General features: G+C 37.3%; 1 protein-coding gene across 4 annotated transcripts in view; it reads left to right on the plus strand.

Moving 5' to 3' along the window:
* The window catches only part of LOC146004519 (cytochrome P450 6k1-like), a 39,434-nt gene that overhangs the window by 8,193 nt on the left and 10,858 nt on the right, over positions 1 to 20,383 (plus strand). The window contains exon 1 of one of the 4 annotated variants that reach the window (XM_083143417.1): positions 18,956 to 19,014. The exons of the other annotated variants lie outside the window; for them this stretch is intronic. The gene's annotated coding sequence lies outside the window, so the exon portion shown is untranslated. Of the gene's footprint in view, positions 1 to 18,955; positions 19,015 to 20,383 lie in introns of those variants that run through there. 4 annotated transcript variants of the gene reach the window in all.

Consider the following 20,383-nt stretch of genomic DNA (forward strand, 5'->3'; position numbering starts at 1 on the left):
CTCAAGCAGATTTTTGTCTATAAACTTGTCAAAAATTGATATATTTTTGGCCACACCAGAAATTAAGCAAAAACCCATACATACACACACATATTTACTTCCGGTTTAAGTTTAATTGGATACCAGCCTCAATTTGCATATCTAATATTAAAACAATGTAATATGCAGAGATCTTCTAGAATTGCTCCGTGTTTGCATGTTTCCCCCTCTGTGGCAATGTGTGCAATTCCCGAGACGGTAGTATTGATTTTTGGTTTGCATGTTTCTCCTCAGCGCCAGTATTTACAGAAATTCCCGAGTATTGCATCAGCCAGTATTGTGCGAGTGGTTGAGGAGAACAGATGTGTTGATACAGTACTTCTCATACTTACGGTTTAAATATTCATATTGAACAATATAAAATCTGATATTTGTTGTAATCCACTCATATTTAGAGTCAAGCTTATATTTGTCCCAGCCTGTTATACATAACAAGGTTATTGCCATTCAAGATATGCATGTTCGTGCAGGTATTTGCGGAAGGTCAGTGTGAATGAATATTTCCACTTGTAAGCTATTGGCTTTACAACCTGTCATAAGATAGGCATAGAGATTAGATTTAAAACCCAGGAAATTTTATATAAATACCAAAGCCAAAAATATTAACACACATACACACATACATACACATACAAATCACAGTGCTGAACCCAACTGATATTTTTTATTCAGTATAAAGTTTTGAATTGAAACCCAGGAAATTGTATATAATAAACAACAGCAAAAATGCCGAATCAAAAATATTGTGACCAATGCAATAAAAATATATTTAGCTCTAATTGGGCCAGACACCAAAAGATTTGTAACCCGGACAAATGCAGAACTCCCACAAAAATATGCCCCAAATGCAATAGAAAATACAGCATGCAATACTTCACATATACACATAAAAATACTTGCTCTGCACAGTTATCAACATTGCCCCCACAACCATCCACATCTGGTCTGAAAAGAAGGCACGAAGTACCTCTTAATGCCAGAGCAGCAAAACAGCCACGCTATGAACCCATCCGTAGCAGTTTTAACGGCCAATTAAGGGATCACCGGTTTGTATCAGAGCCAAGATGTGGCATTGAGAATTTCTTGAACAGTATAAATTCTGATCTGCAGGCAATTCTTAATGCACAAAATGGCTCTTATAAGCTGTCTCTCAAATTGTTTGTACAATATAAGAAGCCAAACGGCACAAAATTTACACAGCCCCACATAACAGACACTGTACCGGTATATTCAAATGCAAATTCAGACAAAATAATAAGCAGTTTGATAGATCAATTGAATATTAAACACTCTGAATTTGCAGCAAAAGAATCAGGATGGAGCCTATGCGGTTCATCACACAAGTTATATGTTAATATTTCTGAATTCAGCCCATTACAAGGATCTACATATGTGCCATTACCTGCCAATATCAAAAACAAAAGAGCCGTGGTCAATATTGAAAATACCGACCAGAAATGCTTTTTGTGGTGTATATTAGCTGCTTTATATCCAATTTCAAGGCATCCTGAGAGAATAACTTATTACAAACAGCATGAACATCTTTTTGACGATGCAATGGAGGGTTTAGAATATCCAATGTCTGTTCAGAATATTGATAAATTTGAAAAAAAGGCCAGGCACATCAATGGCAAACAATTATCTATTAATGTATTTATTTGTTCCACTGGCAATTGCCCGATAGCACCTCTCAGAATCAGTACACTTGATGATGAATCTGCTATTCCGATTGATCTGCTCCTAATTGAAGGGGATGATACATACCATTATACTCTGATACATAATCTTGAAGCTTTAGTGAGAACACAACTAGACAAATATAAAAAAATATTTAAGTTGTGCAGAAGATGTTTAACTGTATTTGATGGTCAAAAAATGGTGAAAGGGGTTCGGGAAGAGAATGCAGAAATTGCTAAAAACAAGTTAATTGAGCATCTGAAATACTGTGGGAACCATAAACCTGTTCATATGGTGATGCCCAATCCAAGTGAAAATTGCAAATTCAAAAAGTTTGAAGCCTTGTTGGAACACCCCGCATATATTGTCTGTGATTTTGAATCAAATCTCAAACCTCTTGCATTCTGCAATCCAGATCCCGAAGAATCATCAATTACACCGTACCAGCTACATGAACCTTCCAGTTTTTGTTATGTGGTTGTACGGGATGGTGTAGCTAGTGAGCCACACTTATACATGGGACCAAATGCCATCAAAATATTTGCACATAGAATAGAAAATGAGTGCCGTGACATAGCATCTAACATCTTATTAAAATCAAAGCCTATGTTGCCTTTAACAGAGGAACAGATTGAAGATTTCAACAAAACAGAAAAATGCCCGGTATGTGATTCTGAATTTTCAGATACAAATATCAAGGTGAAACACCATTCTCATACAGATGGTAAATTCTTAATGGCCCTGTGTAATAGCTGTAATATTAAGATCAAGAGACCAAGATTTGTCCCCATATTTTGCCATGGAGCATCCAATTATGATTTCCATCATTTGATCAGGTACGAGGGGTTTGACAAGCAGAATTTAAATATTTTAGCTGAAAATGATGAAAAATATATATCTATTAGCAAGATAATTAAAGTTGATGGTGTTCCTATTCACATAAGATTTCTTGATTCTTACAGAATTTTATCTGCTAGCCTGGCTACACTGGCCACTCAATTATCTGATGAACAATTCAAAATCACACGTGCATTGTTTCCAAATCAGGACCTGAAATTAATTAGGCGGAAGGGTGTATATCCATATGACTATGTTACAGATTTTTCTAAATTTGATGAGTGTTCTCTGCCACCACAAGAAGAGTTTTACAGCAGAATCAGAGGATCTGGAATCACTGATGAAGATTATCACCATGCCCAGTTGATGTGGAACAATTTAAAATGCAAGACATTTGGTGATTATCACATGGCTTATTTAAAACTTGATGTGACCCTCTTAGCTGATATATTGCAGGCATTCAGAAAATCTTCCATGCAAAATTATAGACTGGACCCAATGTATTTTTACAGTGCCCCAGGTCTAGCATGGGCCGCAACGTTTTTGAACACCAAAAAGCAATTGGATCTGATCCACGATCAAGATATGTATCTGTTTATGGAGAAATGTATAAGAGGAGGGATGGTGCAATGTTCTCAGAGATATGCCAGAGCAAATAACAAGCATATTATGCTGCCTGATTATGATCCAGCACGGCCATCAAATTATATAACATATGTAGATGTAAACAGCCTCTATGGTCATGCTATGATGAAAAAATTGCCATATGCAGGGCTTGAATGGGTTGAAAATTTCAAGATTGAAGATCTTCAGAATTATGATGACAGTGACTATGGCCTGTACTTAGAGGTTGATCTGACAATTCCTGAAGATTTGCACAATAAATTTTCTGATCTGCCCCCAATTCCCGAGGTCCAGTGCTCACCTGGCTCTAAACAGAAGAAGCTCATGATGACTCTGGAGCCGAAACAAGGATATGTCACATATTACAAAAACCTCCAATTCCTGATGAAACATGGTGTTCAAGTGACCAAAGTTGGCAAAGTCTTAAGGTTCAGGCACTCAGAATGGTTGAAACCATACATTGATACAAATACGGAGCTTCGAACATCTGCAAAGAGCCAATTTGATAAGGCCTTGTTTAAATTGATGGTGAATTCAGTGTATGGCAAAACCATAGAAAATGTCAGGAAACATACCGATGTTAAAATAATTACGGACCCCAGCCTGAGCAAAAAATTGGTTGCAAAGCCTAATTTCAATTATAGAAGAATTTATGATGAGCACATGGCACTCTTCAACATGAAGAAAACAAAGATCAAGTTTGATAAACCTATTTATGTAGGGGCTGTGATATTGGAATTGGCCAAATTACATATGTTAATATTGTATTATGAGGTGTTGAAACCTTTTTATGGTGATCGTGTAAAATTATTGTACATGGACACGGATAGTTTTATTCTTGATATTCAAACAGAAGATGTTTATCAAGATATGTCACAGCCTGAATTGTTTCAATATTTTGATACCAGTGAACATACAAAAATTCAACACCACCACAACAAAAAGGTGCCTGGCAAGTTAAAAGATGAGACACTTGGTGATGTTATTGTGAAATTTGCTGGGTTAAGTGCCAAGATGTACACTTTTAAAACATGTAGTGGTGCTGTTGCCAAAAAGGCCAAGGGCATTGGCAAAGTAACTGTTGAAAAAGATCTCCAATTTGAAGATTATGAAAATTGCCTCAAATCCCAGAATTCAATCAAAACATCAGAAAATAGAATTCAGAGTGAGGATCACTTGTTGACTTCAAATATTGTAAGAAAAGTGGCTCTGGACCCACATGATGATAAGAGATGCATTTTGTCATGTGGCATACATACTTTACCATGGGGTCATTGTGATTTGACAAGTGGCAAACAATGCCCAATTACAGAGCATGATTTGAAATAAATAAACATGCCTATGAACTTATTTGGGTTCAAAAAACAGGCTATTATGGACCTGCCAACACCACAACCCTCTCCTGATATGCTGTCTAAACTGAGTGGCTTGTTAATTATTCATCTGAACAGCATATTTACAGATAATGATGATGAAACAGGTAAAACATTGTACATATTTAACAATAATTTAAATCATTACCAATTACCTGTAGGTGGGCAATTGCAATTTATTACAACCCCTGAGGGTGATGTCAAGATTTCAGTAGGGAGAAATATTTACAGAATTAAACACTCAAACATGATTTCTGGCACTGTATATACTGTTTCTGCTGGTGACTGCTTATATATTGAGGTCCCTGGATCTTATACCCTTTTTTATAGAATTAAGAATCAGATACTCTATAATAAATAACCATTAAAACAAAAATGCCTAATGATATATTTGGCCATACAAGACATGAAGATCACAGTGATGAGATTCTGATGCTTGATGTCAGAGTCAAGAAATTAAGAAGTGATTTACAAGCTTTACAAACCACACTCAATGCCAGTCTTCAATTAGAAATTACAAATTTACAATCACAATGCATGGACCCTCTTCTTAAAATTGATTCTGAACTCAAATTATTGCTTCAAAAATATACTGATCTGGCCACATTAGATAATTTTCAAAGTTTAGAAGAAGCTGTAGCAGCTCTTCAAGCCAAATTTAAGACCCAGGCCACCAATTCTGAGCAATTGAAACAGCAATTGGAAGAGCAGATAAATAATGTCCAGACACAGCTCCAAACAATTGTCAAAAGCATAAAATCACAAGAAGATTTTGATCTAGTCATTTCCACTCTAAAAGAACAGATTCAATCACTCCAAATACCTAACCTGGATCCTCTGCACAATGCCATAGCCGAGGTTAAAGAAAAAATTGAGACACTTGAAAATTTTATGAACAACTTGCCATCTTCTGATGCTTTGAATGCAATAACTCGGAGTGTTGCAAATATCAAGCTGCAACTTGAAACATATGAAGATTTTGGAAAAATTCAAAGTACCATAACCCATCTTGAAGGTACAATAGCAGCAGTGCAAAGTGATTTGGCAAATGTACTAGAATCTCGCCTGCCCGGGATTGTAGACACCCTTGTCAGTGTCCAGCAACAAATCACAAAGCTTGAAAACCTCAACACTGAATCTGAGCTATCTCATTTTCATCACTTGATAGATGATATCCAAACAAAGCTTGAAATTTTACAACAATCCACACCCACTCAGGCAGATATAGCCCTGCTCCAAAATGCTATGCAAAATGTGGCTGATGCTTCTGAATTAAACAATGTAAAATTGGCACTTGAATCTTTGCAAAATACAGTATCAAATCTTCCTACATCACAGGAACTTAAAAATATTAAGAGGGCAGTGAATCGCATATTGAAATCAGAAGATATCAAGAATATCCAGACAGAGATCAAACATCTCACTCAGACAGTGGCCACTCTACCAACCAATCAACATATTAATGAACTGCATGCCCTGTTTGAGGATATCAGAAGACAGGTCCATGATCTTACTGCTCAAAATTCAAAATTGGCAGTTGTTGAAAATTTGCAACAAATTGTAGCTAATATCAACCAACAGCTAGGGACCATGGAATCCAATCAAGCAAATGCTCTGTCTGTTTTTGCCACCCAGCTACAAGAAATTGTGCAACAATACAAGAAACTTGTTGTGGACATAAAAATAAAGCCAGGCCATGATGATGTTGTTAGAACTATCAATGAGCACCTTGAATCTGTAACAAGCAGATTGCTTACAGCAGAAAAGGAAATAACAGGCATAATCGAGAATCCAAAACATACAGTAATTCTTGAATTGTATAGCATCCCCAATAAAGAATATGATTCTCCATTTACACCAGGTGGCAAAATATATATGCTGTCCCCTGCACAATTTTATTACCAGTTTTTTGTTGGGGGCACATTGAGACCAATCAAGATCAAATATTGGCATCAGCCACAGGCACACCACTACCCCACCTTATCAATAACAAATGCTGACAACAAAGCAAAAATCACCAGTGTAGAGTTAGAGGATTTTACAGACCCCAATACATTAGAAACAGCCTATACTGAAGATGATGGCTCTCTGGAATTTAAAATACAAATAGGAGACAAATTATATTTAGAAAATCCTGCAGTATCAGCTGCTGAATACCCCATAGTTGCAATATTCTTGTTTACATATTATGTCTAGTTGTTGATGAATTACACAGACAGGCCCGACATAATTTTAAGAGACTCCCAGTAGTTACAAAGGGCATAGATGATTTATGGCAGAGCGACTTGATTGAAATGGCAAGTGGGCAGTTGAAAAACTTAGACAAAATCAACAAGGGCTACAAGTATCTACTCACTGTAATAGACACATTTTCAAAATTTGCCTGGGCTGTGCCACTCAAATCCAAGACTGGAAATGTGTTACAGAAGCCCTCAGGACAATCATCAATCAGAGTGGAAGATCACCGCGCTATTTGCAAACAGATAATGGCAAAGAATTTTATAATTCAGTGTTTCAACAATTTATTAAAAGCCAGGCAATAAAACATTACTCGAGTTACAGTGATCTCAAAGCCTCAATTGTAGAGAGATTCAACAGAACCTTAAAAAATCTTATGTATAAACAATTTACACTTCAAGGTAATTATAAATGGCTTAACATTCTTCCAGAACTTCTACATAAATATAACAACTCTGTCCATTCCACAATCAACATGAAACCCTCTGAAGTAACTTCATCTGATGAGCAAAAATTGATCAGCACTGTTTATTATCCTAGATACCAGCCAACAACAAGAAAGGCCAAATACAGGGTAGGGGATCAAGTAAGAATCAGCAAATATAAGCACTTATTCAAAAGAGGTTTTACAAGAAACTGGAGCACTGAATTATTTACAGTGGTTCAAGTTAAACCCGGGACCCTTAACACATATATAATAAAGGATCACCGAGGAGAAATTCTCAAAGGCCGGTTCTATGAACAAGAGCTCAGCAAAACTAAACAGCCTGACACATATCTCATAGAAAAAATCATCCGCAGAAAAGGCAACAAGTTATTTGTCAAATGGCTGGGTCATCCGGAAAACAGCTGGATCGATGCAGACAAAGTGATAATATGAGCACCTGGGATGTTATAAAGAGGCTGCCAGAACCTGAACAGCAGAATAGGAGAAATGGCAACTTGCTGCCTGATAATATTAGATGTCTTATTGTTGGGCCATCAGCTTGTGGTAAAACTACACTAATGATTGATAATTTTTTATTGGCACCCAACTGGTTAGACTGGAAAAACAGGCACTTGTATGTCTTCTCTAAGAGCTTGGAACAATTAAAATATCAGCAGCTGATGAAGCTATATGATGGATTGGATATTGCCACTTTTGAACCAGATGTTAAGCCACTTCATGACTGTCTCGATAATTCTGTTGTTGTGTTTGATGATATTATACTGGATAATCAAAACAAGGTTAGAAATTTCTTTACACAGGGGCGGCACAAAAACATTGATTGCTTCTACCTGGCACAGACTTTTTCTAAAATTCCGAAGCAGCTGATCCGAGACAACAGCAATTTTATATGTGTGTTTCATCAAGATCATACCAACCTCAAACACATACATGATGAATATGTAGGTGGGGACTTGAGCTACAATGATTTTTCCAAGTTTTGCAGCAGGTGCTGGAACCAGGACAGTTATGGGTTTGTCACAATTGATATGACAAGAACACCCAGTAGTGGCAAATACAGAAATAAAATCAACGATTTTCTAGACGTTGAGACGTATATAAATAACCATGAAAAGGCCAATCATTGATGATCTTAAGTTAAGAGATTATCTTGTAAAAAGATTTAAGGGATGGAAATCAGAGAACCGAGGAATCTATGAAAAACACAAACAAGCAGAACAGCCTGTAATTGATGCTATTAATAATTTAGGTAAAAATATCAAAACTGTTACAGAGCAAAATCAAAATTTGATCACAGAGCTTGTGCCTGTAGCTGCAAGGAACATATTAGATTATCCATTCACCCCACTTTCCAGTATTCATACACCTAGTCCTATTGCTCCTCGAAGAATTGAAGCTACTCAGGATCCTATTGAATTGGGTCTTCTTGCTCAAAAATATTTAACCACACCTAAAGACAATAAAGATGAGGTCTTTGGCTTATATGCTGACACAGAGCTTGATGGTAGCATCATACATAGAATTGGCAATTTCAGAGTAACATTTATGGGAGATGATCTGATTGTTTATTCAGAATCTCGTCTCGGAGAAAAAGGTGCTTTTGTTAAGTACCCCGGCACACCTGGATTGTGGGAACTGATGACTCGGAAAAGGCCTGGCAGCTATACAGATCAAGATTATGAACATTACAAAGAAATATTAATAAAATCAGATGCTCTATACCAGAACAATGATCCCACACAAAAAAGAGTCAAGTCTAGCAGTGGGGCAAAATACAATAATTTAATCAAGCCCATATGGTCACAGATCAAGACTGGCAGTGGAATCAAACAATACAACACCCTGCCTAAAGAATTTGTGTGGGTTGATGATGTCAGGAAACTTGTAGATAGGTTATTGGTGATAGCTGGGGAGGAAAATGCTGGCAACCACAATTTTTACAATGAAAAGGTTGGAATTATGGACATGATAAGCACAAAATTGTCTAATTTTATAGTGAATGACCCTAAGGGGATTGGATATCTCATAAAAATTATTAATACTCTACCCCCCAAATTTTGGAATATTTCTGAGGGTCGGGGGTTGGTTAATGACATTATAAACAAGCTGCCATTTGAACTACACATTCCAGGCTATCAGTATTGTGGTCCAGGCACAAAACTGGATCATAGATTAAACAGAGGGGATCCTGGTGTAAATCCCCTAGATGCTGCTTGTAGAGACCATGACATAGCATACAACACACATTCTGATCTTGACAAGAGACATGTTGCAGACAAGAAATTAGAAGAGGCTGCATTTGGCAGATTTGTAAGCAAAGATGCTTCTTTAAGTGAGAGAATAGCAGCATTGGGAACCACCATAGCTATGAGCACCAAACAAAAACTGGGGTGGGGGCTGTGAACATGTATATAATAAACCTACAATGAAGCCCAAGGGTGTTATGTATCAAATACCTTATGCAGGTCTCAAATCTCTTAAAACTATTGATAGTCTCTTGACCAAAAAGCAGCGCAAGAAAAAAAGCTCTTGTCTTGCAAAGGGCCATGGTATGAAATTGTTGCTTAGCACCCCCCAATTAAAAAAATTACAGCAATCAAGAAAAAAATCACATGTGGGGGGATTCATATTTACTATCCCTGCCATCTTAGCTGCTCTCGGGGCTGTTGGGAGCTTGGCCGGGGGATCAGCTGCCATAGCAAAAACAGTAATAGATGCCAAGAAAAATAGGGCAGAATTAGATGAGCAGAGGCGCCATAACCTGGCCATGGAGAAAAAAGGCAAAGGTGTTAAGAGAGCCATGAGTAAGTTTAAAAAAAACAAGAGCCGCTTACAAACCAAGATATTGAAGCTTTAATCAAGCCACTGGGCATCAAAAATTTTCGAGGTGTGTACATGTCTGATTCTTTACCGGAACAACCACTCAACAGAGAGTGTGGCATTGTTAATTTGGATGAGTTCAAAAATCAGGGCACTCACTGGATCTGTTATCTTAAATATTTAAAAGATGAGGCATTTGTGTTTGATTCATTTGGAGGTGTTCCACCTGAAAATTTAGTAAAATATCTAAAATCAACTAATCTTTATTACAATAATGCCCGTGTTCAAAACTTCAAAGATGTTAATTGTGGACATTTGTGTTTATCTGTTCTTAGATATATGTCTCAAATAAATAAACCATCAATTGAAAATTTTCAAAAGGCCCTGTGGTATCTGAAACATCATGGGGGTATTCCATCTCACCAGCCAAAATTCAATATTGAAACTCAAATTGCATGATGACATAGTGTATCCCAAAACAATAGCTCTCAGAGCATTTTACGGCATGTACTTGATACCTAATATTACGCACCACAACAACAAAATTGCAGTTGGTGATCAAAATATTGTCATCACTCCAGGGCAATATAATCTATCCACTCTAAATGCTCAATTACCCAGAGGTATAGTATTAAGTCAAAATTCTGTCACTCACAGAGTAGAGATTGTATCTGCTACAGAAACAGTGGATCTGGGTACTATAGGAGAGCTGTTAGGCTTTGAGAACAACACAAAACTTGAAGCAGGCATCAAACACACTGCTATGAATATACCTAAATTCTTAGCCATAGAGACTCTGAATATTCACTGTAATGTGGCTGAGGGTATGATCACCAAATCAAATGGCATAGGCACTCACAAACAAACTGGCATCATTGCAACATTCAAACCTAATTCCGAATTTATGGAGCCCATCATCTACAATCCATCCCCAACATTATATTTTCCTGTGTGTCATAACAGAATAGATTATATTGAATTGATGGTCACTAATGAAAAAGAAGAATTAGTTGATTTTGCTGGAGCCACAACAACTGCTATCATAGAGATTAACATTTAAATAAAAATACATACAATGGAAAATATTGAGAGTTATGAGCTACAATCATTCCCCCCAAACAGGAGGACATTTGCAAATTTAAATCAACCCAACACAGAGATTGAGGTTGACCTTGATGTAGGGGATGGCTTTATACACCCCCACAGAGCAGATCTATACATCAAATTTGATGTTGTAAAGCTCGATGGAACAGATTATCCGGCAAATTCAAATATAAGATTGGTGGACAATTTTGTACCGCATCTGTTCTCTGAAATTGAGATCAGAAAGCATGGCGTTGTTATAAACAGAGTGGATTATCCCGGTATTACCTCCACAGCTTTGGCCACTCTAAAATTATCCAAAACCGAAGCTTCATACTACAAAATAGGGGGATTTGAAGCTGGTGATAAGATATTATCTAAAAACCACACAGTGCTGTTCCCCATGCGCCTGTTGCCAGGATTCTTCTCGGATTACAAAGATATTATGTGGAAGGGTGGTTTAAGAATTACATTTAGAAGAGCTGCAAATGATAATAATGCATTGATGAGGTACAGCACATTAAACTCTACAGGAGAAGCTCTGCCTAATACCTTACCAGATGCAGGCAAATGTATTATTCAGACTATGGAGCTAAGAATCCCTGTTGTTGAATATGAAGCCAGTTATGCTCTTAAATACAAAGCTGATATAATAAAAAATCCACAGATTCCTCTGCAATTTTATACATATCAATGCGTACAGAAGCCTGCCTCTGGTACTTATTATGAATTTGATGCTACAAATTCATTCTCCAGCATACAATACGACATGCCTGATTTTGTGGTGGTATTGTTTCAGACTGGAAGACACAATAATCAGGAAAAAAATTCAAGCAAATTTGATAGCTGCAACATCAAGAACATATATCTTAAAAATGGCAGAAATGAGGTATTTCCTAGAGAAAATTACAATTTAGACATGTCCAAGGATGATTTCCTCAAATTATATGAGGCATTTTCTTCCTTCAAGCGTGTTACTACTGGCAATACTGACATGTATTACACACCAGATGAATTCAAAGCACGGAGACCCATGTTTGTCATCAACGCTTCAAAAAGGAAACAAGTTGTGGTTAATGACAGGACAAACATTAAAATTATCTGTGAATTCCACGAGGCATTACCCGATGACACCATATGTAGTGTTATTCTCATAGGAGAAAAATCATATGTTTATGATGTAAGAAATGAGAGAGTCACAGAGCAATTCTAGAGGCCCGATTCAAACACAGAAGCCCTTTGATTATAAAACAACACTTTACCGTCAGAAAATATATTACCTACCCATTTTATAGTACCTCTGCTCGTAGCAGAAAAGCTTTTATACCTACCCAAATAACACAGCACATTTGCCAAAAAGCCTAAAGCAATTATTCTGTTGCGACAAGACCAAACCAGTTTGCATGACAATATCCGAGAAGGCAATTCCTCAATATGATAGATGGTTCCTGAAAAGAGCATAGTGTAGATAAGAATTTCTCTTTGAGTTCCATGACAAATGACATGTAATTTCCCTCGGAAAAGGCACAGTGTAGGTAATGTCAACAGATATAATCTCCCAGGCATTTACTAATGACAATGAATAACTCTCTGAAAAGACACAATATAGATTATATCTGTTGACATACAACTCCCAGGCATTTACTAATGGAACTGATCAAAAGATTATAAAAACATGGAAGCATGTTTGTTCGCTCTTTCCCATTTACGCACAACTCGGGAAGCAAAAATCAATACATAACAAGGTTATGGCTAGACTAGAGGGGCTCTGCATATTGCATTGTTTTAATATTAAATAAACAAATTGAATGGTATCCAATTGAACTTAAACCTGAAGTAAATATGTATGTGTATGTATGGATACAAGTTTATAGACAAAAATCTGCTTGAGGGGGGTTAATACTTTCCGAAGAGCATTTTTACAAAACTCTTGGGTTAGGCAGGTGCTACACTAGAGCGAAAAGCTCATATGAACATGTTGAGCAAGTTTTAAGTATAAACAAATCAATCTGAGGGAGCTCTTCCTTTCTGAAGGGCATTTTTACAAAAATCTTGGATTAAGCAGGGTACTACACTAGAGCAAAAAGCTCATGTAGGCATGTTGAGCTTGTTTTAAGTATAGCAAAGCTGCTGGAGGGGAGCTCTTCCTTTCTTGGGTTTATCCCACCGTAAATACAACTACTAAAGGACGCCGACCCTATACATAGATTTGCATTGCAGAGGAGCTAGCAAAAATGTTTTTACTAAATCTATTTCTTTGCTAATAACAATATTAAATATTGTCAATGGGTATATTGTCGGTTACTCTTTTCCAACTTTTTGCTCGTTCAGTGCTCTCTTGCATCCTCACTTATACTCTAGCTGTTTACAGCTATAAATTAAATAGTGTAACACATACATTATTTGAAAACTGTAACTAATCTACATAGATACCTGTTGCTAGTGGTTCCTGAATGTTTAATTCTGTTGAATTCTCTCAAATTTTAAAGAAATGCTTTTGAGCCTGGAAACTATTGTGGAAGTAAGTTGGAAGATTAGGGACACTAATCAGCACAGTTAAAGTCTTCAGTAAGTATCACTTACCGGAAACATTAGGATTAGAAAAGTAGCTTACGCGAGCGTCGGCTCGAACAGGAGCTTCGGTGGGTTTTCATGCAAGGCTCTAAGGTTTTTTTTTGCTATCATGATGTTACCTGATCAGGTGTTGGAAACATTTAGGGGCGTTGTTTTAATGCTAAGAGCCCTAAACCTGACCCACCTAACCTTAAGCATTTGCGGATATTATTTTAATGCTAAGAGCCTTAACCTGGCACGCCTAACCAACAACGAAAACGTTTGGCGGAATAATACCCCTTGCACTCCACTCACGTAAATGGCAGCACCAGTCCGTATCCAAAATAACAGCAAACGAATCGGAAGCCGTTGACCCACTGTACCCCTTCGATAATTACGTTGATGTTTTCGTTGATTTCGATGTTTTACTTAATAGGGAATTGTTTACAAGGCGCGGAAAACATAAATAACGGAGATGTTTGATCCAAAAGTATGGCCCGCGTAAATAAAACAACCTGCCATTTCAGAGTACTTTCCTCGCTTTTTCATTAGTAAAAACCGGTTGTATGCGCACTCAAATAGCTAGAGAACAAATGCACCATCACACTTGTCGAAAATTGCTATCAGAACCAACCCTAACAGTCCTAACCTAACAACATAAAATTATAAACACCAAACACCATTGCCCGACCCTGTGGCCGAGTGGTGTGGAAGTATAAGTATTGGGAATACCCAATCCCAAAAATTTTGTTCATAGTATTTATGATGACGACCCTTCGTTTTGCTACAATAAATATAAACAAAATGAAATCACTTACAAAACAGGCGGCGTTAGAGGACTTTATTATACAAGCATCATTAGATATTGTCTTTCTCCAAGAATGTGGACAAATGAATTTCAATTTTTCCCCAACGATAAGAGTTCATAATAATGCAAATTTCCAATCGACAGGAACAGCTTTGTTAACACGTAATACGGTTCCCCTCACAAATGTGATATGTCATCCTAATAATAGAATCATATCAGCAAAAGTTGCAAATGTATGGATATATAACATATATGCTCCATCCGGGTCACAGTGTAGAAAACAAAGGGATGAGTTTTTTGCGCAGGAAGTTGCTGTTGAAATGCAGGGTAGGAGAGAACACATAATATGTGGGGGAGATTTCAATTGTGTATTGTATCCGCAGGATCAAAGACCTGGATTTAACACGTCGAATTCATTGCAAAAAATAGTAACTGGCTTTAACTTCACAGATGTCTGGAGTGACAAATGTTTTGGGCAGAGGGGTTTCACGTATATACGTGACAATTGTGCATCCCGTTTGGATAGATTTTATGTCACACCCACATTACGTCAGAACGTAAAGTCCATCAGTATAACACCTACATGTTTTTCAGATCACAGTGCTGTCATTATGATGATAAATGTGGACATTCCAATAGTCCCGAGAGGGTACGGTTGTTGGAAATTAAATGCTTCAATTCTTAATGAGAAAAATTTCCAACAAGCATTTAATGACCAATGGTCGAGATGGATAACACACCGTCTGAGGAGGATAGATATAATCCGCTGGTGGGAGGAGATTCTCAAACCGGGTATAAAAAGATTTTGTATCAGTTACTGTAAGGAACGGTCGAGAGAGTGGACAAATAAATATAATTTTTACTACAGGGTATTGCGTGAACAAATTCAGCAAGCAACAGACGGAAAAAAAGTGCAAACTGAAGTCAAACGTACACAAGCTGTATTGTTAAAAATGACTGCAGAAAGGCGTCAAGGGGTCAAAATTCGTAGTAGACTTCCTCATTTTGACAACGATGAGGTCGCCTCTATCAGCCATGTAATTCATGAAAGAAAAAATGCTAAAAGACAATGTATTAGTGAAATATTTGATAATGGGGGAACAAAGATCAATTCAGCCCCTGAAATACGTAATTGCATTTATAATTATTTTGAGCAACAATATTCCCAACCAGCGTCACATAATGGAGCTTTAATGGATGAATTGGCATCCGAATCAGAGGTTTTTACAGATGAAGAAAGTGAAAACTTAAACAAAGAATATACAAGTGAGGAAGTGTTTCGAGCGGTTAAGGTAGGGCAATCATTTTCAGCTCCTGGTTGGGATGGGATACACAATAAGTTTTATCAAACCTTTTGGAAATTGATGGGTCAAACAATAACGGATTGGATAAATGCAGTGTTTAGCAAGTATCAAATGGGTAAATCTTCCAATACGGGTATTATAATTCTAATCCCAAAATATCCAAAACCAAGCGAACCTGGTCATTATAGACCCATCACCCTCCTTTGTACGGATTATAAAATATTGGCGCGATGTATGCTTGGCAGACTTATGCCTTATGTCGACAAATTAGTAGGAGAGGATCAATATGTTTTTGGTTTAAATAAGAAAATCACAAATGTTTTACAAACGATGCGTGAAATAATTACATGTTATAGACTACAGAACAAAAACTCTGAAAATGCTATATTAGCATTAGACTTTGAACGTGCTTTTGACACGATAAATCATGAATATCTATTTAACGTTTTGCAGGGCTACGGTATACGTGGACATTTTCTTTCAGTATTTAAAAGTCTTTATAGTCATGCAACAGCAAAAATTCAAATAAATGGTTTTCTGACAAAAGAACTCTATATTTATAAAGGTGTAAGGCAAGGAGATCCTTTGTCGATGTTAGCGTTTTGTATTGCACTGAGACCCATTCTGTGTGAAATAGGCCGAAAAGTTCAAGGAATTAACATACACTCTACTACCATTAAGGTGTTAGCGTATGCTGACGATGTTACTGTATTAATAAATGAACAGACTGATATTGATGAAACATGTCAAGTATTACAGAAATTTGGAAAATGGTCGGGATTAAAAATAAACCAAGAAAAATCGTCCATTTTGAATTTAAATTTGGTTCATTCTCACTCGCAGCGAGGTAATTTTAAGGTTGTACAAAGGATACGTATACTAGGTATAATATATACGCACTCTATCCAAAGTATGATCCAATTAAATTATGATAGAGTATTAACTGGGGTTAAAGCGATATTGCAAACAAATAAATTTCGCAGCCTTAGTTTACAATCAAGGGTGACCTTTGTACATGTCTATGCACTGTCAAAGGTATGGTACATGGCAAAAATCCTTCCACTACGGAAGTTAGATATAAATAAACTTAAGAGTGCAGTAAATTGGTTTATTTGGAATGGTCAGATATTGAGGGTGAAACATGTATTACTTTGTTTGCCTTTTGCCGAGGGAGGAATGAATCTTGTGAATATAGAACTCAAATGCCAGGCCTTACGTATTCAAGCTGACACGCAGACATTGATTCAGCATCCACTCAGCCTCACAAGTAAAGTTTTGAGAAGCGCTTTGGACTATATTTCACTAGAGGCTCCTATTGATATTACTAGACTGGTAGACACTTTATGGTATTTTAAGTCAACAATAGTGGATATTAGTTATGCCCTATTACAATCTCCGATATTAACAATACCAGTGACATCGGAAATATATCGCAGACTATGTAAATTAGAACAACCAACATGTAAAATTATTGAGCAAAATCCCAGAATGAAGTGGAGAGAAATATGGAATAATATTCAGGCTCACCATCTTACATCACGAATCCGATCAGCATGGTATATAATTGTCCACCAAAAATTAATCACTGGAGAGAGACTCTATGATCTTAAATTAATAAATACGCCAATGTGTGCCAAATGTAATGTATCTGATAGTTTAATCCATAGACTGAGTGAATGCCAAATAATAGAAACATCATGGCTTTATATAAGGAAACTTGTGAGTACTATTTGTCGAACATCAATGTATAACATCTCTGTAGATATTCTTTTATATCCAGCTTTTGAATATTACCCAAAAACAAAACGTAAAAGTGTACAATGGCTCCTAGGACACTATGCCTATTTCCTATCGACATATCGGCAACCAGATTTTAATATACAATTTGTAAATTACCTCCATCAAGAATACCACAGGGTACCTGACTGTAAAAGAAATAGATTGTATGCTAATTTTCTTACTGTAATGTTTACTTGCCCAATGAGTTGAAATGTAAATTGCAAATGTAATGTAATAAATTGCAAAATGTAATAAAAAAAATAAAAAAAAAGTGGTTAGCACATCGCGCTGCGACGCCAAGGGTCCCGGGTTCGAATCCCGGTCGGGCTTGGTTGTTTGTGAATGTCCATTCATCAATTTCATCGTTTCATCACTCATCCCCATCTTCGCAAATTAGCCAAGAGGCACAAAACGCGAAGTAAAATAAACTAAACCAAACACCATTAAATCCAACACTTAACGATAATTTCACTTCTATTTTGGTTTCATAAGTTTTCAGATTTCGTGTTTGCAGATTTTCTCAAGTTTCATAGAAGTGCTTTTTATTCTGGAAACGATTATGGAAGTAAGTTGGAGGTAACTTGCGCGAAGCTTCGGTCTGTTCTCCTTCACGCTAAGGTAAGATACTTACTTTACTTCACAATAACACATTTCCGCGAGCTAAAACAACCGAAAGCGTTTGTAAACAACATAACCTTCTTGAACGATGCAGAATAATTCACTTTCTCGAGGGAGGACCAAGGATACCACGAATGGCTGCTAGCGAACAAAAGAATCATGTAGAGGTAAACGGAAGGAAAAAGATCCTTCTCCAGAAAACACGCTGTAAGTTTTTTTAAGGAATGATGTACGTGTTAACAGACATAAATAGAAATTAAACCAAGTAAAAGAAAATGCTTGTGTATCATGGTTAATTCGGAATTAAGTAATTGGAACTTGGGCTTACCTGTTAATGAGACATTTCCGTCCGAACGATATTATTCTGCTGTCGACGTTCCTCATTTGTCACACAGAATCTTCAATGCAAGAGGTCAGATGTCGGAATACACTGGCAGTTAAAACAAGCAGGGCGATCTGTGTACGATGTTCCAGTATCTACCAATGAAACACATGAATGTAGGTTAAAATGCACACGGGTCGAGTTTCAACGACGCACATTCTCAGCATTAAAGCACCACCTTTACAAACACCACTTTAACGACACGAACGAATTGTACCATCTCACCACCACCAGGACTCTGCTCTACTAGAGGGTGCTGCATTCGCCATCAGCTAACATGAGGTTCACTGCAAGCAGCGGCTCTTCGCTGGGGTACAAAGTCACGTGCCTTGTTGCCTGGGACTTGCTGTTCCAAGTCCGAGTTGCTCGAATCGCTTGCCAGAGAAAAGTTGCTATGTTAACAGCTGCCAGTGATTGCTTGGTTTTATGAGGTTAGTGGGAAACTCCGTTGGTAATTGAAAAGTAATCATACGTAATTATGAAACCATAAGAATTCCAATATTTTAACTGGGTTTTATTACCGCACAACTACATATTGTGACCACGAAACGAAAGGAATGGCATTGCAAAATACTATTAACACTCTTTTAAAATATAATTAGTGTGCTATTTGTAATTGCTACTTACAGATAGTGTAATTTGCAAAATGTTTATTCATACATATAAACAGGTCCTGGAACCCCAATTTTTATTAGGGTGATTCATTTTGCTTTTGGATGAACTGCGTCCTCGATCTCTGACTAAACTAATAGCAACAAGCCATGAGGTTGAAAAGCGACTTAAGATAACCGAAATAGACATGAGAAAAATAATTATTGTTGTGTTGCTGTTTGCTATGCGGGATAATTGCACAACGAAAATTACGTTAAAAAGTTTTTTTTATTTTTTTTGGCTGCCTTGCAATAAAGACATATTGTTTACGTCAGTGGCGTGGCGTGACTTACCGGATATCAGTACGACAATTATGCCTGCTAGATGTTATCACCCCCCCCCCCCCCGGTTAAGAAAACATATCTTAGAGCTAGATACTTGTTCATTTCGTTCTTGTTGTGCAATCAGCACAGTGATTTAGCCACAAACACTCCTAGAAAGAACTACCACTCATGAGACAGTTACCACGAAAATCCAATGAATAGTGGTAGACCCTTGTCAATTCTTCATCTGTCTCAGTTTCTTTGCAATGAGCTGCGAAGGGGAAGAAGAAAAACCACACTTTTCTCGGATCAGTTTGACGTTTGTGTGGTGAGCACTGAGCAGACGACAGAACTCGGCTACTTTGTTGAAGGGAAGCCCAGCTGTACGTACTACTGTTGCCAACTTAGTATTTTGGAGCAAGGTTTGTCCAAATGACGAATCACACCAAGGAACTATATTTTCGTCTATTACCTAACTGGTCTCAGTTGTAGTTCAATCCAGCCTTGGCTCTGCAGTCTACCTCCAGTTGCTTCACAGAAATGGTATTCCTATTTTAGGCGGGATTTAGCTCTTTTCTGCCAATCCGATGTGACAACACTGGCTGCTCCGGTAGATCTGAACGGCAACAGGGGCCCTTAACAGGCATATCAATAACCCCATAAAGTCCTTCCCCGCTCTTCCCTTGCATTGGCGCCCTCTTCTCCCTTGTTGCCTCTTCAGTGGAGCGGAACGGCCTCCCTCTTTGCTTCTGTCGGCTGCAGAAATAATGTCCTATGCAATATCTACGGTGTTCATTAACGTATTTAACAATGTTGTCACTTTATTGAAACAACTTTTTAATTCTTTACTTTTTGCTGTTACCTGCGGCAACACTGGCTACATGCA

The sequence above is a fragment of the Lepisma saccharinum genome, chromosome 1 (assembly GCF_977018435.1).
Source record: "Lepisma saccharinum chromosome 1, izLepSacc3.1, whole genome shotgun sequence".
In the NCBI taxonomy this organism is placed as follows: Eukaryota; Metazoa; Arthropoda; class Insecta; order Zygentoma; family Lepismatidae; genus Lepisma; species Lepisma saccharinum.